Here is a 26,625-nt window from a genome sequence, read left to right as displayed (position 1 = left end):
ACCAAGCCGTACTGCGGTGACTGCAGTAAATCGAATTCCCCCGTTCGTATACATAAAGAGACCCTTCCGGCGCATTTAATCGTGTTGCGGATTTTGCTTTTGAAACTCATCGGAATGCCTAAAAGGTCGCTTTTCGATACGCGTAACCCGTTTATTTAAGCCGCATATTTTTGCAAAAAGCGCAATGAATTTAGACTTTGAGATTCGCACGGTTGGCGTTTGCGGTCCACGGAAATATGCCGTTTTCGATATGAATGACACGCGCGTCCGCGAATTGAGGATGCTTTGGCGGGAATGCGCTTTGTGTGACAATCTGGAGAATGGAAGGGGAGAGGGGCTGACAGAATCAACAAATGCAGTGTGTTGATTTTAAATGTAATGCGCGTTCAGATCATAGAGATCCACAAATCTAGGCACAATTAAAAGCCAAATGTATTTACGTTTCAGTGAAAGCTCCGAATCGGTTTATTTATTAATAAACCTTCCGTAGAGCGTTTGCCGAACGCATTATGTAAATCGAAACAGTGGATTTATATAAGCCAGTCGCATAAAATAATACCTCGATCACGACAGTTACGGTTCATTAGTTAAATAAAACTGTCGAAATTACCAGGAAACCTGCTGCTATGATCGACCGTTATAATTACCGTGTTAGCTACCGCGTTATCGTCGAAGTGACTTACCTCGACATTTTGTCGTATCTCGGGAAACGCATGAGATATTACAGTTGGCGATAATCATGGCGCTATCTTGTGCACGAGCGCACGGATAAGCGGAAACGTTTTGCACAATTTACGATATGTTTTGTAACAGTACTTTGTTAGCTACCGCTACGTTAATAAGCAAAATATTGTGATATTAGAGATTCTGTTAACGAGCAACGGCAGCGATCTCGTATCGATAACGCGGGTTAACGAGCCATTGTGCAAAATAGCGGTATATGTCGTTAAACTTTTCAAGATTTGGACAGTTGTCGCGGCTAATAATTTTGACCCGGTATAAATTTCACATTTTTCCCTCTGTCGAGAAAATATTGCAAACCATTATTTTAACATTGGAAAATACATAGCTGATACATTAAATCGTTTCACAGATTCATATACATGTATCTCCTTGACAGGATATAATATTTATCGTAAGGAAATTGTCATCTTAATATAGGGAAAAAGAAAACAATCTAAGTTACATGGAACATCTAAGTTTTGCATTAAATATTGTACTCATCTCTCAAGATAAGAGAAATATGATTCATGTCATCACTACACTGAATAGCACAAATAGCGGTACGCAAAGTCAGTCAGTTTAGCGTTTCGTTTGGATATTCATCCTTATTGAAACAGGAACGCGAGGAACGCGAACGCCCTGATATCCTGAATAGAATTCGTATCATACAAATGTCATGACGTATCATCGACGAAGCTGGCCACGCCGTGATCGATCTCCTTGCTCGCACACACACGTACACCGGTTTACACAGGCGTACTAAATTCAGATACCTAACTATGTACATGTCGTATACGTTCACGGACACCATAATGCGATAATGTGCCAAAGCTAGATATTAATTAACGATAATGTACATGAAAAGTTATAACAATATCAGACCAGCAAAGAGAAAGAGAGAGAAAGAGGAAAGAGAGACAATAAAGTACGTGTGTGCATATATGTTTAGCAAAACGCATAAAGTCTATATTCTGCGACACTTTAAATTAATATTTTTATTTAAATATCGTTATTTAAAGGGAACGAGTGTAAAATGTACGATTGCAGGACATACGTACGTGCGCGTGGCGTTATGTATATAAAATAATATTTTATGAGAATGCGCGGCATTCTGCTATTCGCCTAAACGTAAATGTATTACGATATGTAAATAAATACTGAACGCGGCAGAACAAAGGTATATTCGATAGCAACTGTAGATGCAGATAATGCTGGCCCGATAGTGCATCAACCCGTCAAGCCATCCATGCTAATCGATCTCGTTGGTATTATATACATGTGCGCGCGTTTATATAACCGACTAGTTGCCACACATATATACGTCAATAATGCAATGAATGCAGCCTTGTGATAACTTTGGAAAAAGAATTATCAACGCGGAACTGAATCGTTATTGTATAACCGCGCGTATGCAAATGGCGCGATAACAATTTTAAAAAATGTATATTATTGAACAAGAAAAAAATGATTAATATTTTATTCTAACGCCTATACCACTACCGTATATCGCGAAAATTGGCAAAAATTATTTAGTTGCTTATGCATATAATTATCTTTTAATATTAAACATTTATGCTCGCTATAATGTATATCTATAGATGAGAAAAGTGTCAACTGGACAGGGTTAAAACATTGTGCACATTATAACATGTGCATAGAAGATATTAAATGTATCATGACATACAGAGATAAATGAAGAATGCAAAGAAAACCGTGCACAATATTGATATGCAGCTGCACCAAATTGAATTACGCTAAATGCGATATTAGTCGATATTAGCTTTTATGAAGTATTATTCTAGAGATTATGCGGAGAATTGTTTCGATTTTCGATAGAACGAAAGGTTTTCGCAACTAGAAATGAGTAACAAGCTCATTAAAACGCAATATCAGGACCAAACGTGGTCATCGTACACGTAGAGAGTTAAAAATTTCTTCTTTTTTCATCAACGAAAGGGGCGATAAAATATTATTGTAAATGCCTATTCAAATATAAATGCCTTTCGCCGATCGCCAAGGTAGCTCGGTAATCGGATTATTTTGGTGCGGTGCGTAAAACACGCTCGTTACCGGACGACGACGACGTCGTCGACGGCGGCGCCGACAGCTTTTCACGGTTAGTCGCGCCACACCGAAAGATCGATCAGCACGAATGGCTCCGGCGTTATGGGTTTCGATACGCTATTGCGTCCGTATTGCCTAAATCGTGCCATCGACACCAATGTTCTCTTCCGGAAGTTTCTGGCGAAAGTTTCTTTTTGGAAATTATTCCGCTAATTTTTAATTTCTTTAATTTTAATAAATGTTTTATTAATTATTTTAGAGTATTTCTCATACATTTAAAATTAATAATATAGAAAGAATAGAAAAGTTTGGTTTATGTAAGTGTAATACTTATCTGTTACTATCGTAATACTTTATTATTAATTTGATATTTAACAGTCATCTTTTTCTCTGATTTCTACGTGGGAAAAGAGGTTTAATTACATCTTTAATTAATGATATTAACACATACACTGCGTGTATACTTTCGAAATTACATCGCGCTCGATCACACCGTACAGCACGCGTATATTCGTGATGGTATAACGCAATAGTAAATACTTTGGAAACATTATCTATATAATGACTCGCGTGCGCCATATAAATAATTATCTAAAATACATTGATACATTTCAGCTAAAATTGTCCTATACCGTATAATCACATGGCTTTTGACGCGCGCCGATCGCTCGTCTCTCTTTCGCGCGTGTGAATTTCCACGGATGTCGCATATCCATGGCGAAAGTCGTCGTCGTAGGACGGGAAAGGCAAGGGCCCCTTCCGCGCAATCCGTCCGAGATCGATCCTCTCCCTGGACTGGATAGTGAAATGAATAGCGAAACTTTTCCCGGTAACGCGCGCGCGCACGCCAGCCTCGAGATCGCGTTTTCTAGCACGGCGAGGATATAGTACATAGACGATAGGTCTCTGGAAAATCTTATATCTGCGCGTTGTCGATGTGCATGTAGGTGGGAAGGAAAGGTAATCGAGGTAGGTGGGAAATACGCACAGAATACGAATACAGGTGACGACCGGCTTGAGAGAAAAACTGGCGGACAGCGTAATGGTGATATCTGCGAAACGAGACGCCACTTTATCGATTCGCCTCGAGACGCTGTACAATGCTCGCCTTTCCTAGTCTGGCCCGCGCGCGTTTCCACTGATGGAGATCGGGTTTCGAGGGATCGAACCTCGCAGCGAGGGCCGTCGTCATCGCCGCTGCGGGACGAAACGTTAGCTCGCCAAGTTTTATAATGGTCACGTCGCCGATTCAGGGTTCGTTCCGGAAATTTCAAGTCGCGAACCGATATCCGCGAGTGTATGTGTGTATGAGGGGAAAGGGGAGGGAAGGGAAAAAGAGAGAGAATGTGAAACAAGAACTAGAAATGTTATTTCAGAAAATATTCAATTGCAAGTGGAAATTTTCCAAGTTTATTTTTATGTCTGATTATTGCAGTGCACGTGGATAGGCTAACAAATGCACTGTCGCCTTGTCGATCTATGTAATCTCTGCATTTTGATCTAAATCTATGATTTCTGGATTTGGATATATAATACATCGGGAATATTTCATCTTGCAAGCTCGCTGTGCTCGTTGCACAATCGTCTTGTTTTCGTTAGATCACGAATAGAATCGGTTTATTGGTCTGGACAAATATATCCGCATGCACTCAGCTATCTTATCACCGATGACGACACGTAGACGCCAGGCGAGACGAAATCATCTGCCTTATACGCCTTTCACTCATTTTATATTCTTTGAGTGAAAACAAAACGTTCACGCGTCAGGAAAAATAAAAAATACTCTTAGAACGTTAAATTGAATGCTAATGAGAATGCTGTACTAATAACCACGCATAAATATTACTCGAATGAGAGTTCGCTCGGATAGCTAATCGATAATTCTGTTCAATTATCCTCAAATAATTTACGACAACATTTCGCGGCGTTCTTGTTTATACTTTCCTAATTATCTTAATATTTTGTAATGGCTTTCTCGCTAAAAAAGAGTAATTACAGAGAATTTAATTTTCCTTCCGTTAACTATTAAAACTCCATTATTCGTTCGATTGTCCGAATTTTACCTAGTTGCCATGTAAATCGATAGTATATTTTCAGCAGAAAGAACGGCATTTGTGTCCGTCACTCTGTACATGTAGATTAATTTCAACTTCATGAGTGTAATGGATTTTTCGGATATCTCTAAAATCGGGTGGGTGTTAAGAAAATTATATATAGGTAACGACGCGCAACGGAGGAGCAGGATCAGTTTAGTCGTCAAAGTGTATAATTCAAATCGAAGGGTCAAAACGTACTGCCCCAGAAAGTTCGTCCGAGGTTAAAAGAAGCGTTTACTCCCGTGGCAAGGCGACAACGACGAAATCCGGGTTCCATTGAGAACCTTCGGGGCTGCCCCTCGTGAATGCGCGCGCGAGGGGCCGGAAGGGCGGAGGGGTCCCACGGTAGGAAGGGTCGTCGCCCGAAGGGCCGACGGGAACAGGCGCCGATCGGAACGCAGCGGCTGCTGCTCGTCAAGTTCTCTAAACAGGCTTTTCAATATTTACGAATAACCGCGGCCGATTAACCGCGAGAGTACCGGCGAAAGGGGCGCGAGAGACGGGACGGGAGGGGTTGAATCAACCCTTTCGCTACCGCGGCTCTATTCATTAAGAGAGGGAAATCGGGATTTTTCATGAATTATCTCTGCACGGCTGTGGCCGCTTATTCATCATCCTTTCGTGCCTCAAATAGATCAGATTAACCTCTTCCTCTCGGGGGTGAGGATCTTCATTCATTAAAAATAAATTGAAATATGTGATCTTTTTTATTGGATCTTTTCTGCATGACTGTAGATATTCCAGGAATTTTATGAAATTCTGTCATCGATCCGTCCCATGTCATCTGAATCACTTCCAACAATGACGATGTTATGGGACAACGTCATATTAGTTTGTGTCCTTAAGGGGGGAGCCTGCTTTAGAACGCTGAAAATAAGGTATATTTTACGAATTGTTTTTGGAGAAACTATACAGCGGATCATTATAAAACTTTGATGCATTTATTAGTACATGTTTAAAGATAAAAAAATTATTTTTTGATTTGAATATATCGCTTGTAGAGGTCGTCCTGGAGAAATCTTAGTGCAGCCGCGTCGCCGGCATTGCAAATTGCTGAGCATTCTCCTGCCTCCAAATTTCGTCTAAACTGAAAAATTGAAATATCTTCTCGTTATTTATGAATTCCCATCGTCGATGAACCAAAGAGAGAAGAAAAAAGTTGAAAAGTGCCAAAATGGTGGAGCTTAGAACACAAAAGTACGATTTTTAGGCAAAGTTTTTGAACTTTTTCATGCAAAAATAATTGTTTAACTTAATGTTTTTATGAATATTAAAGGTTCATCGACGATGAGAATTCATAAATAACAAGAAAATATTTCAACTTTTCAGTTTGGATGAAATTTGGAGGCAGGAGAATGCTCACCAATTTACAATAAGATGCCTCCAGGACGACCTCTACAGGCGATATATTCAAATAAAAAAATAATTTTTTTTATCTTTAAACGTGTACTAATAAATGCATCAAAGTTTTATAATGATCCGCTGTACAGTTTCTCCAAAAAAATTCGTAAAATTATACCTTATTTTCAACGTTCTAAAGCAGGCTCCCCCCTTAAGGACACAATGTGAATTCACATTACAATATCTGATTAAATTTATCGATTCAAAATTGTATCGATATTAAAAACAAAATAAGAAAGAATTGCTCTTTTTAACGGAAGAACTACGTTTAAAATGTTACTATTGCACTACGTTGCCCCGACCCCACCCTCAACCCCTCCTCCAATCATAAAACGCTCGCGTCTGGTGCTGTGGGCACCAGTAAAGTGCAACGGAGCTGCAACGCACCGCACGGCGAACGTATTCGACTAGTCGACAGTCGCTCTCCACCATTCGCACACGATGAATAATTTTTCATACGCGCCGGACACAACATTATGCTCCCCGGAGTAACTCCGGGTTCCGGGATAATCGCCATGCGGCCAGCGCTCGTAAATGCTCCGTGTCGTTTGCAACCATTAAATGCACGTACCCTCGATGCGTACTTCGGCATTTGTTTACGAGAGTAGGTTTCATCTATTATACAGGGCGTTTTCGGGGAAACCTTTTAACGACGACTTCCGCAGATTATTACTTTGTCTGAATCAATATTTTCGGCGGACAGCGGACCGCGGAGCGTGTCGAGATGACGGAAATCTGTGCGTGGCGATGGAAAAACCCTCTGGAAAACGCGCGAGTCACTTGCCAGGTCGCGCGTGAAACGATCGGCTTCGGATTTACGGTAATAAATTTCAACCGCGCGTGTTCTTGTTTTGATTTCATTAATTACAAGGTAATAATTATTCCAACACTCGACTCCGCGTGCGCGTGCGCGTATTCTCATTTTCCGTAATTATGTATAAATGTAAAAACTTTATTGTCGAACGTGTTTTGCGGAGAGGCTCGCGCGACGAACCGCAAATTTCGCATGCCTCGGATAACATGAAATTTCTGATAAATTGAAAATGGAGTGAAACGAAAGTTAGCGTGGTGTTAAAACGCGTCTTACGCTGCCTTACTCAGAGAGAAAGAAAAAGAGAGAATGAGCGAGAAAGAGAGGAAGGAAACCGTGCTCTTTACGAGATCTCGGTCCCTTAACCATTTTTCGACGAAAAATGCGTTTTGCTGTGCCGCGAGGGGGAAAGATGGGAAATTACGAACCGTGGATACATGTATAGCTACACAGCAGCACAGCGCCGGGTAGAAAGTAGAAAATTTCTGCGTCTCGTGTTTCCTGCGCCGCTTCCGTCTGCATTGTGTTCCGAGGAACTTTGCACTTTCGCGCGGAGGCGGTGCAGCTTAATTGGCGCGCGGATGGAATCCTGGGAGAGCAACATTGAAAGGTGTGCGCGTGAAGTCACGTTAAAATGCTCCACGGACGGATGAACAAATTGGATAAATAGAAGCTTAGAGCGCTCGCGCGCGCGCGCACGATTGCGTTTCGCCGCGACTGGCGGCCAGAAAAATGTCCGTCGCGAATCGCGCGACTATGCATATTTATGGGGAACACATATCGGGCGAATGGAATATGCATAGCGGAAACGATATCGACTGCGCTGCATCGGGAGCGTTGGGCAACAGAGATACAAGAGAAACGCGGATCGCAATGGGGGAGAAGGCCATTTTTCAAAATTACCAAAAATTATTTGAAAACGCGGAGATATTCAATTTCTACGCGATCGATGAAGAGAGGGAGAGAGAGAGAGAGGCAAAGAGATGGGGAAAGAGAGCGCCTCGCACTAGACTGTTTTCGGAAGCAGTTTCGAGCGATATCGAAAAGTGGCATTTTCCCTCGGGTGGCGTTCACCCCGGCGGTTCGCCCTACGAACGTGTATCAGAGAAACGTCGACCGGATTGCACGCGCGCGTGTGATAGGCCCTCTCGCTCGACGTCGCTCGATTTTTCGGTAGAAACGGGATCACGAGCCACCCACCGGGAACAGCTGAGACTCTTCTTCATCAAAGGGAAAACCAATTCTCTACAAGCGTCAATGTTGATATTTGATATATAATAACCAGAATATTTGTTGCTTTTTTGACGGAGACAGAAAGGGAGAGGGAGCGTGAGAGAAGGGAAAAGGGATAGACGGTGGATTGGCAGAAATTAAAATATTGAACGTTTCGAATACTCGGCCGAATCTGATAGTCACGTGAGAGAAAGAGCGCGAAATCTCCGGAAAGGGGAATCGAAAGTGCATGAACTTAACGTGTACGTAACCGATAGTGGCGCCTGATAGCCCGCGTTCGCCTTTCGGGAATGGAGTTTGAGCGGAGCCTCCTGATTATCGACAATGATCGTTAAGTTTCCCGTACAGGATTCAACCAATTCGCATGCTACGAATTCAACGTGATAACGGTCTACGACGTCTTTAACACTCTTGTAAAAGCCATGTTGGATTTCTTTATGTATTATTATATATCGCATATTATTAGTGTGTGGTACATATCATGTAACATCGAACAATATGTAAAACTCCTGCATCTCTCGGTCGGCGATTCCGGGATGATCCATAGATCCTGAAAGAAGCTCGCCAAAATATCGATCATGTCCGGCCACCTCGCTCGAACGAACGCAGCGTGCGAGCGTCCGCCTTTCTCGCATCGAGCCCAAAAGCCAATTTCCGAGCAGAGCCTACCACGTTGCCGAGTAACGTGTGTGACAGGAAGGATACTTGGTTCTTTTGGCGCTCGCTCGCAGAAAGCGACGAGAGGAACGGTCTCGATCGGTAGGAATTAAAATATCGAGCGTCTCGAGCAAGAACGGAGAGCGGAGCGAGTGCAGCTCGAAAGCCGAGTCGGGGGTGAGGAGCGAAGGGTGGAGCGGCGGGGGACGGGGGAGAGAAGAGGAAAGGAGACGGTGAGAGACCCCGTAGAGTCGAGTTGTGGATCGTGTCGTACACCGTCGCGCTCTCCCTCACTCTCTCTCTCTCTCTCTCTCTCTCTCTTGCACTCTCTTTCTCGCTTTCTCGTTCTTTCTCCTGCTCCCTTTCGCCATCCTCGTCGTCCCCATCTCGTAGAATCGGCCGGAAAAGAGAGACGAGCGAACGGAGAGAGAAAACCGCCTTTTGTTCCGGCTCGTCTACCGTCCTTCCCCTCACGCAGCGATCGTCACGTAGCCACCTCTCGTCTCTCTTTTACACGCACTTGTGTGCGCGCGAGCGAGCGCGAGTGTACGTTGGTGGGCGTGCGCGCGGCCGCGCGCACGTGTGTATGCGCGCACCGGCAATCTGTGGACACCCGGTTTCGCCGGGGCGAGGAGAGAGACGGCCCGATCGATTTTCATCGAGTCTCAAAATTCTCTATGCACATCCTCCCCGCCGAGGAACTAGCGCCTCGTCGCTACACGCTTCTGTCTCCCTCTTACCATACCTCTCTCTCTTTCTCTTTCTCGTTCGCGAGACGTCTCCAGTAAATTCAGATTGGATTTATTCATTTGCTCGACGAAGGGTTCGACAGCCGTGTTTGATTGGTCACCCGGCCACAGTAAGGTGACCAAATCCGCTTTCGTCCGGTTTTCGGAACAATTTCGCTACCTGCCCGAGCGTCTCTCGTCCTCTTTCAACAATAAGCTTCCCTATTAGAGCAAGAAGAGAGCGAGATTGCTTTCGTAAGAGTAATATTTGTTCTATTGATACTGCTAAAGATTGCTTTCCTTTTCTCTCTTCGAACCGCCGTCGATGGATGAGTACTCGGAAACACGTGTTAATCGTTTCTTCTTTCTCTTCCTTCCCCCTCTTTCCTCTTTCTCTCTTTTTCTTTGCTTGAACACTGAAGAGAAGAATTTATGGTCTCTGGCCAACCAGGCAATGTACTTGGTAACGTATGCCGGTCGCTCAGAATCTCCTCGACGTTTTAATTCTGGCTCGTCGACCATTCGATCGCGTCCATTTAACGAAATTTTCGATATGATGTACGAGTATATACCCACACATATGTATATTTACATGTATATACCATAGCGGAAAAGAAAGAACAGGAACGGAAGGAGGAGAACGAGCACAGCGAGGAACGCGCGGCAGGCCCCTCGGTTCACGGAACAACTCTGCGCGTAGTTTCGCTGAAACGATTTTCAACACTACTTCTGTATGCGCGCGTCTGTGCAGTGGTATTCGCTGATAGCAGATCCGCATTTTATCGCGCAGCATTCGCGCGCGCGTATAAACGACGCGCTTTCTAACACGTAACGCGGCGCGGCGCGTCCTTGCCTGCGCGCGGAGCGAATCACTTACGGAATTATTCCTCTAACAAGAGTGCATTTGCGGCAGTGAATTAAATCCCCTGAAACCAACGGGGCAGCAAACGCCGATAATTTTTATAAATTTAGAGAGAGAGAGAGAGAGAGAAATTCAAAATGCAAGAAACGCATTAAAAAAGCGCGCGTCTTATTTGTTCAATCGTAATCCTAAATACATCGTCAAACGGATATACCCAGTGGCGCTTAGAACACCTCCAAGGATGCTCACGGTTTACGGAATATCACTGCGCCGTCGGGCACATTTACATTTTGCAGTGAGCCCGCCGCCCCTTTGGCATTATTCTTAGCACACCCTCGGTAACCATGAAGGTGTTGTCCACGGAGAGAAAACGACTGCCACAATTGGAGCCCAGAATGCGTAGGCCGAGTCCTATCGCAAAACGATACTCCTCTCGCCCTCGAGAAGAATATTCTACCTCCGATCCTTCGACGCTAGTCGACCATTCTCTCTACGTGTGCAAACCTGTGTATACAAGTGTCGTGGTATGGTGTGCATCTGTGTGTGCATCGGACGGAGAGAGGAAAGACGGAGACGATAGGTAGGGCAACGAGGAGCGACGGGACGAAGGGCGAGTCACGGGGTGCAGAGATGGCGAGAGGGAGGAGGGGGCGGTCGGAGAATATACGGGGGCAGAGAAAAACGTGCGAGTTTAGTTGCGGCGTGAAGAGCGCCTGCCGGTCGAAGCGCTTTACACACCGGGTATCTCGTAATTGAGCAGACACGAGCCACCGAACGAGTGGACCAACCGGTGGAAGCAAGAAGGGCAGGGAAAGAGAGAGAGAAAGAGGAAAAGAAGGAGACAGAGAAGGTCCGTTCCACCCGGAGAATCATCCCTATTTCTGGCGTATTGCGGGGTCGATCTTACGCAGCATCCGGGGACAGATTCCGTGCGGCTTGTTTACCCAGCCACCGAATGAGTATCCTCCCGCATTATCCCGCGTGCGCGATAATCAATTGCGCCCTTGCCTCTCCTCCGAATTTGTTTTTGCAAATCAGCCCATGAAAGCCTGCTGCATGTCGCAAACTTCTGTGGCAACACCGCTCGGTTTCCGCAAACTCCGACTCGACAACTTCGATTGCGCCAAGAGATCCTTTTAATTAAAGCTGTTATTTTGGTAGAACGAAATGTAAACCAAATAAAAGTATATATTTGAAGGTGTAAAATAAGATAAAAGTGTTTGGAAAAGTACCACGTTGGAATTTAATTTATGTAATCAATAAACAGCTTTTGCCAGCTCTTATAGCTCTCAATATATTTTCCATATGGAAAGTTTCGAGATTGTATAATTTCCGTCATCTGGTATAATGTTAAAATTATATTTTCAGTATGTTTGATAATATTTGTCGTGGTATTAAATAAATGAGATATTACGAACATTGGATAAACTAAATCTCTTAGTAATCTTATTTACGGGTTTATTTCCAAAGTGAAATTAAATATTCGACTGCTCGATGTAAATATCCAAGATACTTACATCGAGGAGCGATTGCTCAGCTCGTCGCAAATCATAGATAGATAGATCGAAAGTATGAATTTTAGATTACGCCTTCTCTACGAGATTTATAGTCGCAGGTGACGTCGACTGCTCGCGCGAGAAGCTTATCGATAATAATTCATGGAGTCGTGCAACTTGTATTGATCAGACATTTACTTCCACAATATCTTTCAGCCGTCGAGAACAGAAATCGCGTCTTTATTACTTCACGAAGATAACGCTTTTTATGTCTCCAATTGTTCGCTTCGATGATTTTACAAATCATTATAAAAATGAACACTTTTGCGATTAAATGGCAAAAAAACTTTAGTGTTAATAAATTGTTTTTTAGGTTAACCTACATTTTCAACAAAGAGATCTTTCAGAATACAAGAAAAAAATTAGAATATAATTCTAGTATAATGCCATGAGAGACATTTTGGAAAAGCTCACAAAAATTTCAGGAATTTCCATTGTGTAACTATGGAAATAGTTACACAATGGAAATTCCTGAAAGTTTTTAATATATTATCGCATTTAAGCGATAACTGACACGATCGGCAGGTCATTAAAAGAAATTCGATTAGTATCATGACACTGACATTTAACCGTTCCTCAATTCTTCTACGACATGGTTGTCCTGTCGCAAGTAAGTTATAGCTGATTATTTCCTCGCGCGACGCGCTAACCGATTTAGGAGACTTTCGTTAGCCCTCGCCTAGTTGCTGGGAAAGATCTCCGAACGCCGCCCGAGGCTGATGTTCCCTTACAGAGCACCCCAATTCGATGGCAAATCCTTCTGAAAAAGCCTCTCGCGAAAGCGAAGTTGCTACGCTTTACAGTCATGGCGACTGCGATCTTCTAAGAATAAGCAGCGCGCGCGGCTCTGAAGTCCGTGCTTTGACTACATCTCCGTGGGATCCAGCGGGATTGCCAAAGGGTTAAAAGGGTTAAGCAGTCGAGACTGTGCGAGTTAGGGAGGGTCGCCTTGTCGGCCGCAAATTCGCGGAGAGAGCGACAGAGAAAGAGAAAGAGAGAGAGAGAAAACGATCGAGCGCCCAAGTTCGCCGAACTTCCAGACCCGATGTCGATGTCCAAATATGCGATTGGCGGAAATAATTTATGCTCTCTTACTTGCTTACGCGGTAACTATAATGCACGGTGATTTGCGAGGGTATGTCGATACTGCAAGTTCCGATTTCGAGGGCAATCTTAAGAATCTGCAGTGATACTTGCACAGAGTTACTCTCCAGGAACTACAGCACCGTAGGAATTTTACAAAAAAACAAAAGGGAAAACAACATCGGAGACCATTGTCAGAAATTCTAAACCCACACATCGCACTTGCCGATCACATGGCTATTGACGTCCACGTTCCATAATGCAAGCTAGGAAATATCGGGAAGATAATTGCGTGGATCGATGGAATCGCTTCGCGCGCGGGAACGCCGACGGTGTATGTCGCTTGACGTTTTGCGGAAAGCGTCGGGATTTAATATCTCATGAAGGACGGCGACCAGTAGTAGTGTACAGCGACGGCGGCGGTGTACTCCGGTGCGGCGCAGGAGAAAGGAAGTTTACCGTAGAAAACAGCTCGAAAGTTGCTGCAGCCCGCGTCGCAGCCTTCACTTCGTAACGAAGTGTGTCCTGCTATCCCGCGTTACCGAAGAGGTCCGGCGAGATCCTTTTCAAAAGCGCATCGCGAGATGGGTTCGATCTCTGCGAGCGCCGTGACGCCACGGGAAGGTATATAACCGATATATAGGCTTGTTGCTTTTCAAGCGGTCCGTCCTCGTTCTCTCGCTCGCTCTCTTCCTCTCTCTCTCTCTCTCTTTCCGTCTCCCCCTCTCTCTCTCTCTCTCTCTCTCTCCCTGTGCCGCCCAGGCGGGCAGGAGCATCCCGCTTTGGGTCGATAACTCGCGTGACTCCGTGCTACAGCACGGGCAAGTCGAGGACTCGAGGACTAAAGTCCCGATACCACCGCGCTGATTTCGGTGAGTCCGGATTTACATGTGGTCGGTGCTCCCTCGAGGGAGGGTGGGGGAGGGGAAATGCGGAATGATATTTCGTCAATTAAACACCGCGAACGATCTCATACGCGAAAGCCGAGAGTTTGTAATAATTGATACGATTAAGAGAAAGTAGGGTAAGAGTCTATGACCCTCGTGCCGGCAGTCGCGGAGTACGCAAACGGAGGCGAGAATCGTGTTATTAAAGCGAACATTTGAATAGGAAGTAGTCTCGTCCGAGCAGTTGTAATAAATACATGCATTAGGTATACACTGTAATACATGTGGAGCAAGTTTTCTGCACAATTTTACTACATATGTGTTTATCGCTTTTTCTAAACTGTCGAGTAGAATCTTGTCTGCACACAAATAGGTGTCTATGTAAGTGTACATATACATCTACATATAAGAGAATATAAGAAACCCATGTACAAGAAATCCCATTATTTTTTTAACAAAGCGTTTCCTTCTATTCTATTACATTTAAATAAAAATTCAGCATGATATTAAGAAAGAGGAGAGCGTTCTTAGCGACATGTGTGTTTGCTGAGGGCGACCAAGAGCAGTCTCGTCCACGAAGAGGGCTCGAAGGGTGGTCCACCTGCCGCTGATTTTCCGGCGCGGTGGTCCTCGAGCGCGGCATCGTCGCGTCTATCAGTGACGTTGCCCTCGCTTCCGTTCTGCTCGATTACGGCCCTTTGGGGCCCGCGATTTCGTGTAACGACCGGTGTGTCGCGAGCGTTTCGGAGTCGGGGAACTTGACTTTGCGCGCGTACGTACGTGTATATACGCATACGTACACACATGTAATACTATTTCTCAGTCTCCCCATGTGATACTCGCGAGGCGGTATCGCGGTTATTCAATTTCGCGGCAACGAGAGATACGCAAGCGCGGCCGAGAAGAAAACGAGTACCGCTACAACACAAGAGAGTCCCAAGTCGTTTTCCCCTTCGCGCGCGCGGTTCACTCCTTTTTCCTCCCCGCCGTCCCTCGTCGCCCGTCCCCCACCGTCCGGAGTCCCATCCCCATCAGAGGCGGCGAGCGCCGCTTGTGCCACCGCGCCTCTCGCCTCCTCCGTCGCTATAGCTTCCACTTCCTCGACCGTCCTTCGTGAGTACGCTGCAATTTTTCTCGGTTAGCAATGAGGCGGCTTGACTCACGGCAGTTCTGAGGCCGACATCCGAATCGGACTGTGAGAAGATCCTAACTACGCCCCCTCCCCCCTCTCTCTTCTCGTCTTTCCTCCCTTGACTTCGGTCGTCCTCGTGCCCCCGCACGCCGGCCGTGTCGCCGGTTTCTATGGCCCGTCACGGTTGCGTAATCGATGTACCCGCGATATCGTGCCTGATATTACATCCACGGTGAATAATACACCTCGGCTGCGTTGTTTCGAGTAGATCTCGCCTAATTCGGGGATCGCGCGAGATCCCGCGCGTTTGCGCGGAAATTCGCGAGCGCGGGATCACGTAGGGTTATTGAAAGTTGGTGCGCCGGCATCAGGAGTGAATGTGAAAGTCAAAATTGCTCAAGTCGGCGGCTAACGATTTGACCATCACGCCCGAGACGAAGGCAACGGACTAGAATGCTTTTGTCTACGATCACATCGACGTTGTCGAGAATTCTCGGCGTTTCTTGAAATTTTCCGTCGGGATTGTCAGTGATGCACTGTTTCTGAATACTTGAGAGATGATTTATTAACCGTCTTAAGTCTTCTTTTGACAAGAATTCATTATTTCAATACGGCTCGTTCGAGCGAAAGTAGTGGAGCTATTTTCGACAGGCATGCTGAGCACCATACAGTGTTCTCAGAAAGATTTCGAGGGATTAACAGTGTTTTCTACCTGCGGCTAATAATAAGCTTTGCGCAGTTTTTGTCTTCCGTCTGCGCGTTAGAGCGTTAAACGTTTTACAGTCGTCGTCGGAACGGATCGTCGTCTGTTTCACGAAGGATGAACAAGGAAGTGCCGAACGTGCATGAGACTACTAGCACAGGCTGAAAGGTGGAACGAGCTCACTTACGAAGGATCGTAGGAAGACAAGAGAGGGAGGGAAGAGATGCGCGTTGCAAACGCGCAAAGTGGAAACCTACTCGGTACTCGTTTGCACGTAGCGGTATTCGCCCGTAGGACTGAGTTTGCGATGTCCGTTTTAAGTACGACTATGCGGAACATCGAAACACGATGTTAAAGCATCGACGTGAGGCCGTAACGTCCCGACATTCATCCTAAATATCTGAGGAGTCAAGTATGGTAGAATAAAATTTCGAAAAATTCAGGGTGGAAAAGGACGCAAGTCGTACGATTCTGCTTTCGAAATTCTCGTTTCTCGCAAATTCTTCCCAAATAGTTTTAGTAAAATGTACAAAGTATTTTTTACGTACTCTGTTTGTGCTCTGTGTACTCCATGTACTCAAGTAACTAAGTACTCGTGTACCCCGTTGATTCACTGATGAACTTGCTTGTTTCGCGGATATACTTGCTCAAGATAAGCGAGTATGTTGTACGTAGTCTCTGGCTTCGACCTAGGCTATATTCTGTTTCAACTTGTGCGTCTCACTCGCTGCCTCTTATCCCGCGAGGCAAATCGAGAAGGTAAGAGATTTCGGTATTCTTAAGACCCGTACTACCAAGTTTCCGAGCTAGGAGAGGCAGCGGGGAAATACACGTGCGGGACATCTCCTCGTCGCTAAAGTACTCTCAACCCTCTCGTTCTATCTGCTCCCTCGGCTCTCGCCAGATCTCTCATTAAATTATACCAGGCCGAAGGGTAGCGGACAGATTCGGATAACGTTATCCGAACGAATCCGCGTTTCGATAGATGTGATTAATCTCTTTCTATCTTTCCCTTTCTCTCGTGGCGGTATTGGCTTCAAAAATACTCCGACATCTTCATCTTGAAACGACATTTACGAGACGCAATAGAATGCTTCACGTAAACTATATAGGATATCTTTCGATGATCTTTCCGATCTGAAACCCAGAAAGAAATGTTTTGCCAGAGTAAAATTAATATCGTAATGGGGCCATATATGAGAGATTTCGCGCCATTACATTTTTAAGTTGTATGAAATCTTTAAGCTGCCATTACTGCAGGATTACAGCAAGGGGAAAGTCTAGCCGCTCGTGTAATTTACATCGAACAGGGGTTATCGGCCGACTTCCTTTTATTTCGTGCTGTTATATCCGGTGACCCAGGTGATCCACACACAGTTATCGCTCGTACCATCAGGCCGTACGTACCGGTGTTTTAATCCTTTCAGCCGGGAAGGCCATTTCATATACATTTGAGCATAAATACGCAAAATTAGATCATCCAACGACTCTCTTGGTATTCGTGATGTCAGCTTTCTAGATGTAGATATGGCAAACTTGCCGCGACAAGTTGCAATCTTTCTATCGTATATAGGTTGTCCCAGAGCGCTATATCAAAATTATTAAAATATCAAGAGTATATACACTTTTAACATTAATGTCGAGAGCCAATAAAAAAGCCTTTTTATAAATAATTAAAACTTGAAAGTTTCATAATTTTTCGTGAAATTCAATTTATTGACTAGTCACAAAGAAGATACTAAATAAATACTAAGAAATATTGAAAACAGATGACACTTGAAATTCGCTTTAGAAATCAGTTTCAATTCCGAGAACGATTTATCCAGGAACTCATAATTTAAAGATACAATACCGGTTCTAGGACATAATGTATAGTCCAATATAAAAGGAGTCGCTTAACGTTATATAGCGCGAACGAGCGTCAAATAAACTGTATTGTATTGTGCAGCCAGTGGTTCAATAATAAGCGCACCGAAATTAATTCGGGATGTTAGCTGTAATATATGTAGTGACCGACAACCGCGCCCTAACGATTCAGAGAACCGGAGAGATAATCACGAGAAATGCTACCTACGCGACAGATGATCCATAATCAAGTAGATTATTTTGAATAAGATACAAATACAATTATACTAACGAGAATGCAAATAAGTATAACAAAATAAGGTTAATGAAAAATCAACGTAATCGTTGCATCTACTCAAAGTAATGCACACGTGCACTTGTGAAGATAGTATATATGTAGAGGATATATATCTTTTTACTATTATTTCTACTTATTGTGTCAAAAGCATAAATAGCATAATATTGCTGTTACTGTTATACAGCACTTATATAACATACAAGCGACTCGTTTTCGAAAAACCGTTTCGAAAATTTTTAGATTCAACTTGTACGACTTTTTTGTCTCAAATCTTCGAAAGCTTTAAGTTTCAGTTTTGTAATACTTTGTGATCTTTATCTTTATGCTGTATTTTAATATTTTGTGATATCAATGGTGATATTAACGATAATATTATAAGCGCGATTGCGTCAGTATGCAGTAAGCTCGTATAGCAGCGTGGGATGTAATTTACAACGTATTTCGCGTTGCTCGCGCATTTTCAGTTTTAATCAAAAGAGCAGCGCACATATAACTATAATGCGACAACGACGACAACGACGACATTTCCTGCGCACCGAAAAGTTTAACGGTGAGCAGCACAGGTGTTGGTTAACAAAGTACACCCCCGCGACTTTTTACGCCCACGTATATGCGTTGCATCACGTGGGCCGACGAGTCCTTTACGCGAACGCAATGCGTATCGTGTAACGTATTTCGAGTAATGTTTTGTTCATTCAGCGAAACCACCCCCACACCACTCGACATTTTCATTTTTATCCGATTCATGTCATCTATTTTTGATCGCGAAAATCTTTAGCTTGTTTCTGTGTACGTGTGACGGCACACATTGCTCGAAATTCTATTTTTATCTCTAGCGAAATAATTTCGTAATAGTATTATACATAATATTATAAATGTAATTAAAATGATATAGATATTAATGTAATATTTATTTAACTAAATTTAGTGATTAGGCACTGTTAACTTTTTGTATCAATATTATCAAGGGAAATGAACTTTACTCGAAATTAAATGAAAAAGTCCAGATTTCTACGTCAAAGTTAATATTTTTGAAAAAATAAGCTTTAACTCATGAATTAAAAATTGAAAATATATTATCTTTCCGAACCACTCATTGAAATTATTAATATTATTATTGATTTGATAATAATATAAAACCGAAATAAAATCAAATATTATCTATTTATTTATGTATTTACATTCAAAATGACAAAAAACACCCTCGAAATTTCTGCAGTATTAAAATTTAATGCGTTTATCGCAGGAAGGCAAGCTATCGGGCGAAAACGGTTAACGCCGCTGACGCTTATCAATGAATAATTCCAAGTCAGCTGGTGGAGGCGGTGCTCTCGTGAACGCGCGTGTCAAAGATAAGCTCGTGCAATATGTAAGGTACGAAGGCATCGGTAGGGGATTTTCATGAAAATGCGCGAAACCTCTTTGACCCTCCGAAACATGTCGGAATACAGTTTGAATGCTCGCCGCTGTGGAACAACAATCGAATACTGGAACACAGAATTGCTGGAGCGTCGACCGCGTCGAGCGTACTAGATACGTTCTCTCTCTCTCTCTCTCTCTCTCTCTCTCTCTCTCTCTGCTACCTCTATTAATCTCTAAAAGTCTCTTCGAAAGTCAATAAAAGTCTTCGAGCGCATCTCGATTTTACGCCCGGCCCTTCGATCACTGCCAATATCCAAAGCATTATTTGATATTAAGCGATGATACGTTCAAATGTAGAACATATTTTCGCAGGTATATATCTGAGTGAGATCTTCAATTACCACAATTAAATTATGCGAATTTCGACGTTAATTCTGTTCTATCATTAAAACGAAATTACTGAAAAAATTTGTTAACATGTTTTTATGATACAATATCTTTCTTCACATCAATTTATATTGGAAAAATTCTGTTTTAATTATTGATACAAACGCGATACGTGCTACAAGGATAAAGTAACACGTAATAGAAATTGGACCTTGATATATTTATTCTATCGAATATGTTCTTGCTCCTGCATTTTCCGAAAAATAAAGATTGGGAGCAGTGACCTCTGAGATGAGTCAATCAGTTTCTCCTTCGGCGCGAGCATTATCGCGAAAAAATTTCGATCGTGCAAGAGCGATCTGTTCGGATTCGGAGGTCTGGCTAATATCGCCAGTAAGGCCGTGGCGTCTCATTCCATTCTAAAATAGGCCTCTGTCAATTGATCACGTAGCCCCGCGCTAACACAGGATCGTTGCATGGAAAGAGATCGATTTGTGGATTTAATCGAGTTTCCGTCGCAACATTCACATTAATCATCACAACTCTATTCTACCGGAATGTCAATGGTCTCGAACGTAAATCTGAATTACCGCGGCACGTAAAAAAATGCGTAAATCTTAAATGATACGTTTATCTAACGAAATAAGAAATTATTCCCTCGGATCGCTCGCACACATGTTCGCAGTGTGCGCGTAAAGGAAAAATCGCGTTGTATCTCTTGTGTACCGAAGGACGCGTACGGCTTTAAGCGCCGATGGCAGGGGGGAGAGGAGAAGGAGGAGATTGTGGAGGTGGGGGAGGTGCAGCGACGTGTGTCGTATATACGTATGCCACTGACGGTAGTAGTGGAGAAGACCGAAGCGTATAGATGGCCCCGAACGCTCGGCTTGTGCGGTGGGAAGGAGGGCGAAGGCGGAGGGGTCAGAGCGGAGGGGAAAACGACTCGGAACTTGTGTCGTAGCGGTACGACGCTCGGTCGGGTATCTCCGTGTCACGGGCCACACGCTCGGCCGGCGTCGGCTCGCATACGCGGCTTGCTCGCTCTGTTCAGTCGTGCTCGGGTCTCGTTCGCGTGCGGACGTCGGGTGAACCGGGCTGAGCGGGGGTCGCGTACGGCGTGTGTACCTATAGCGGACGGAGACGAGACAGTCCCGCCAGTAGTACCATCGAGTTTCGACGAACGCACACGTATGTGCATACGGACACAACTATATATTGACACACATGTAAGTGACTGCGCGCGCCTGTGTGTGTATGTGTACGCGCGATTCACGTGCGGAGCGGTAACGTTGGTTAACGATAGCACATCTGACGTTGTCGCGATAGTGTACATTGTATACATAGTGACATAATACATACATAAAAAAAAATATATATATATATATATATACATACACGCAAGAGTATACATATATAAATAAATACACATCTTGCGGTCGCGAAGAGGGCACCGAATCGTGAACCCGTGTGCTCCGGATTAATTCCGTTAGCCGTTAGCGCGCGCGGCTGACCCACGAGAAGGGGGCAACGAGAAGAGGCGAAGAGAAGAGAAGACGCACGGTAGTAGGAGAGAGGAACGCGGGGGGGCAAACGTTCGGTGGATCGAGAAGAGTCGCGCAAGCAGGAAGGAAGAACAAAGAACGGCGACGTGCCACTGCCAGGCCCGCGGTGGTAGCGCGCGGGGGTCTACGTGCGCGAGAGGACCGTCTTTCTGGTCGTCCCCCCTCTGCCACCCTCGATCTCGCTCTAGCACGGATAACACTCTCTATCTCGCGCGCCGACGCTCGCTCACTCTCACCGCGCTGCGCTACTCTACGTGCGGACGACTACGAGCGGCGGCGGCGGCAGCAGCAGGGAGCGACTCGTTTCGTGGCTTAAGGTAAAGTGATTTTCAATGACGTCGCGACAAGAGCGATGTCAAGTTGAGCAACCTCCGTCGTCCGCACGTACGCCACCGAGCATCGTCCCCTTCGCTTCCCCCCATATCCCTCCCCATCCTCCGCTTCCTCGCTCGCTCGCGTCGGGGGAGACACCCTTTAGCTAACGATCAACCGCGAGCATATTACGGACTTAGCGCATCACACGGTGATGTTTATCCGCAAACGAAGTGATGGAGTAATTTATTGGGTATCTCGACGTATCAATCCCTTCCCTAAATGTAGCGTAAATTTGCGCTGGCGGCGCGTCTTCCGGCCACTCGACCACGCGCGTGGAAAACGCGCGAATTACCCGTTTTCGCATTAAGGACGTCGGCGAGTGACGTCGTTGACGAATCGCTCGCACGACTAATCGCGCGTCGCGTTGACGCACGGACGCGAGCTGCGCACCGATGACGCTCGTCGGGATCGGCGAGTCGAGCCGAGCGAACCACCTGATCGCGGGCGACAGCGTTCGGAGCGAGCCGCGCGACCGGGGCATCCCGTCGCGGCCTCTTTGGAGGACACTCGCATGCGCGCGCGCGCGCGATTTTTCCTGTCGCTGAGATATCTATTCTGCGCGGGAGTCCCCCGGAGCCTCCCCTTCCCCTCTTCTCGATTGCGCTCGGCCTCGCCGTCAAAAGTCTCTCGCGGGGATCGAAACTCGATAATTCTGACGAGTTATATTTCGATGCTGCGACAGGGAGCGTGGACATGCACGAAAGTTGGCTCTGACATTCGCGCAAATTGGCATAACGCATAACTCCGAGCTACCGCTAACATCGAGAATCGAAGAACCGATCGCAACGGTGATCATCGAAGAGAGTCTTTTTCCTGAGATTATTCGTAAAGAAACAGACACAAGGGTGAAATTGATCGGGAACGTATTTAAATACCTTGATTTACATAATCAATCACGTATAATGTACAACGTTTAATAATGTTACAATTATTGGCAGGCATGAGCTTAATCCGTGATTCGCGCGAAATTTCACTTGCTTCTGTCATCCATCTTGCTAACTGCATTACGGCACAGTGATTATACGCGATCGGCGCGATCTCGCCGCTATGTCATAGCGTGAACCAGTCCCGGATATGTACGATCGATACGTATCGCGCTCTCGGTGGTGGTTTTGGATTGCGATCCGCAATCCGGCGAGACCGGCTGCGCGTGTCTCTCGATGTACAACGTAATCCCGGAAATAACGTCTGCCGAAGTTTTCGTTGTGTCAACGAGAGAACGGTGGCCAACACTTTCGCACAGCGTGTTGTGTGTCCGACAGTCACGACAAACACGTCGCTGTGAGTCGTGCAGAAGAACAGGACGAAATATAAATTGCCAGTCATGCGACACGCCGCGACATATGACGAACAATTATGCTCATTGAAACGCGATATTTAAGTGAATTAAAATTCTTGTTTATACTATCTCAAACATTTTATTATTAAACAAACAGCATACTTTCGTTCTAATAAGTGCGCATTTGCAGAAACTATATATTTCATACGCTATATGAAAGAATTCTGAGGAAAACTAATTCGTGCAATAACGATCGACCTTTTCAACAGCAGACATTTTCGGCATTTTTAGTGTTCTAAAAGGCTGTAAAATTGTCAAAGCACTGGAGAATTACTTTAGTCGGCTCGAATAGACAAAACTTTGCAGTAGACCTTCACACCACTCAATCCAGGTATTAACTTCACGGTATTAGGACAGTTTATTAGAGGAATACAGCACTTGAATGCGTTTAGCAGAACAATAGATAATTGCTTTTACGATTGCTTCAATTTTTCGGTACTGCTTCTCGGAAGCAGCCCGAAAAGCGTGCCGATTGAGAAGTTTCTATTGTCGAGCAACAAGGCACACACACTAGTGTTGCTTGAACATTATCTGCCTGCCCTTCGTCTTTCCCGTGAGGAGAAATCGATTCTACGAACTAACTTGTTTAAATTTCGCAATACGAGACGAAGTTAGCTCGACAACGACGACGGCGACGACGACGAGTGATTCGATGGAATTTAACTCGGCGAGAGAGAGGGATTCGAGGCAGAGCCAGCCAGCTAGCTTCGCTTTTGCGTCGCCTTTGACCCGCCGAGCGCGAAACGCCGGACAAGATATCGCCTCGATATTTACACGCCGTGGCAGCGAAACGTGCGGTTTTTGCGTGGCAGCGAGTGTAACTCGAGTAAGGGCGCGGCTGGTCAGGTTCTTTGACAGTCGCGAAAACCCCGAGCTACACAGGTATTTATTTTGTCGCATATACATACGCATTTCGTCGGCCCTATATGTATGTACAGATGCATGCGCGCGCGCGCTCGAGAAGCTCGCTCTCCCTCGATGGAGTATGTGTCGTTGTACGATAAATCCGAAAACGCTCTGCAAACTCCACGCTACGCGTTCGTCCTTTTGATAAATTTGGCGAGCATTTGACATGCACGAATTTGGGTTATTTATTCTCGTATCTGACGTGCGAAGTATCTCTCTCTCTTTCTCTTTCTATTTCTCTTCGCTGATTTCATTATGTAAAATAACTTGAACGGTTTTTAAAAAATATCGAAGCGTTCCCAAAACGAAATGAATTTCGATCGCTGTTGCCGGGTGCCCCGTTGAGCGGTTTAATCTCATGTGAAGATACGCTACTAGACGTTCTCAAATTAAGATAGCGCATGGAAGCTTACAAATAAAAGTTCTCATTAGCTTCAAGTTTAGTTTCGCTTTAAATCCAACTAATTTCCCAGGTACGACGATACACACGCGTTCGCCTTTTATTGACCTAGGGATTAGCGAGATTGCGAACTCGCTTGTAATGCGAACTTGTGGAGCGTCTCCGGCGAGAGATAAAGTCAAATCTGGCGCAACAATAAACTACGGTAATCAAGAATACGGATTCTCGATTCGGATTATCGATTCAGCTGAGGTGGAGAGGCAATTCGAACGCAAATGCGAGTTGCGCGCAGCGGAGCTTAGAGACACGGACGCGCTTTTCTTTTCGCTCGCGATTAGCATAAAGACGCGCGGTTTACGACGCGGTTTCCGTCCATCGTGGGTATCGGGTATCGCGAGATCATCGAAATGGCGTTTCCCGCGCCTTCTCCATTTTCGCACGCAACGCAACGCGCGCGGCGTATCTAAATAGTCCGGCGGTCTTCGCGATTTATCACGTCCAGTGGGGCTGCTTAGGGGATGCCATTAAGTGGATTGCACAGGCCGCTATCGATTTTCGTGCTATCGCGTTATGCCCGTGGCTCGCGAACCGCACGATCTTTCGTAAATCCATACCGTTTCCTCTCACCCTCTCTCTTTCTCTCTCGATCTCTCGATGCCGATAAGCCGCCGATAATAAGGTCGATCGGGATGCGAAACGCGAACCTGAGGATCCTGAATGCGAAGCGCGCGAACGGGGCGGGATGCCGCCTCCTCCTCCGCCCCCTCCCCAGCACGTGAGATATTTTCGCATATTCGCCGAACACGCTTTGTAAATCTTGGAAAAGCTATCGCGATTTTTCTGAAACACGCGTCGCGCTGATGATGCCGATCGCGCCAACGGTCGTTGCTTGCTTCTTCGGCATTCGCGGCCACTACAAAAAGTAATAATTTAGCGCTGTTGTGAGTAGGATCAAGTGGCGTGCTAAAGTCGCATCTTCGTCGCACATGGCGAGAGGATCTTGCATCACGTCTCGGAAAAAGTGAAAGTCATTTAAGCATTTAACGTTCATTCGTTCAGTTATCTTTTGTTCGTCGCTTCAAAAGTCTCTTTTCGGGAAATATGCTTTCCAAGAATGACTACTTGCTGCGTTCTTTCGTGGAAAAGTGTTCTATGGGCGTTCTCGATGGATTTTCAAAGTGACTTCCTCTTTGAAAAAGTATGCAGAATCCGGGGGATAACTCGCCCACTAGAGCGTCCTCGAGAGCAACGCGATCCGATCGCGACGCCCTCGGCGCATTATTACCGATCTTATCGCAAAACACGCGACGCGCGTCGGGAGAATCGACGCACGCGCGCGCGGGGGAAGCACGGTCGAGTCAAGGTATCCGGTTATTATCGTGTTTGCTGGCCAAGTTAACCCTGCCGCGCGGTACACAAGGCGGAGCTGCCAACTGTGCGAGCTTATTCTCACCTCGCGTCGGGGCCCCGACGATAGCGGATCGCAGAACGGAAGACGGCCGGCCGTTACGAAAACGTAAACACGCCGGACGCTTCTAATCCGGGAGTGGTCGCTTCGGGCTCGACAGTTTGTAATTTCCTCGAGTTTTATCGCGCAACGATTACGCCCCCGTATATAATACTCTGTTGTTGGTATCGTAATAGATTGTTTCTCGATATGTTCGAGGAGACGTACGTATCATCTTATCTCCCTATCATTTAATATTAATTGCTCCGTTAATTATTATACCGTAAATTTCATTATTACATTGTTTCGTAAATGGAGCATTTGTAGCGAAAATGCGCATTGTTTTAATGCATAAGTGAGTTCTTTATGTAACAATATGATTTAGTTATTTTATACATGTGTAATATTTAGTTAATGAAAAGCGTAAAAGGAAAACTTTCATGGGTTGTTTGCTACTTATGGCGAGGCACCGTATTGCTACCTGGAAGTTACTTTGAGATCGAAACGCCAGCAGTCACGGATATTCTTTTCACTGTAAAATGGATTATAGGCTCGCTCGAGAACCGCATTCTTCTCGGTGCTACGCGGCATTATGTCCGCTTACGTCCAAGGACGATACGAACGTAACCACATTTCGATATCCTTTATGCACAGCCGATGGTGTTGACTAATACTTATTTGTATCCGTTTTTACAGTCACAGGGAATAATGAGTGTTGTCATTTTAATTGTAACTATATCTTTATCGAACTCAAAATCTCCAGGTAAT

General features: G+C 45.0%; 1 protein-coding gene across 2 annotated transcripts in view; it reads left to right on the top strand.

Moving 5' to 3' along the window:
- The window catches only part of LOC105277557, a 112,007-nt gene that overhangs the window by 51,425 nt on the left and 33,957 nt on the right, over positions 1–26,625 (top strand). Inside the window, exon 1 of one of the 2 annotated variants that reach the window (XM_026971556.1) lies at positions 20,803–21,707. The exons of the other annotated variant lie outside the window; for it this stretch is intronic. The gene's annotated coding sequence lies outside the window, so the exon portion shown is untranslated. Of the gene's footprint in view, positions 1–20,802; positions 21,708–26,625 lie in introns of those variants that run through there. 2 annotated transcript variants of the gene reach the window in all.

The sequence above is a fragment of the Ooceraea biroi genome, chromosome 7 (assembly GCF_003672135.1).
Source record: "Ooceraea biroi isolate clonal line C1 chromosome 7, Obir_v5.4, whole genome shotgun sequence".
In the NCBI taxonomy this organism is placed as follows: Eukaryota; Metazoa; Arthropoda; class Insecta; order Hymenoptera; family Formicidae; genus Ooceraea; species Ooceraea biroi.
Note: the sequence above shows the minus strand (reverse complement) of the source record. Positions and strands in the feature narration are given on the sequence as shown.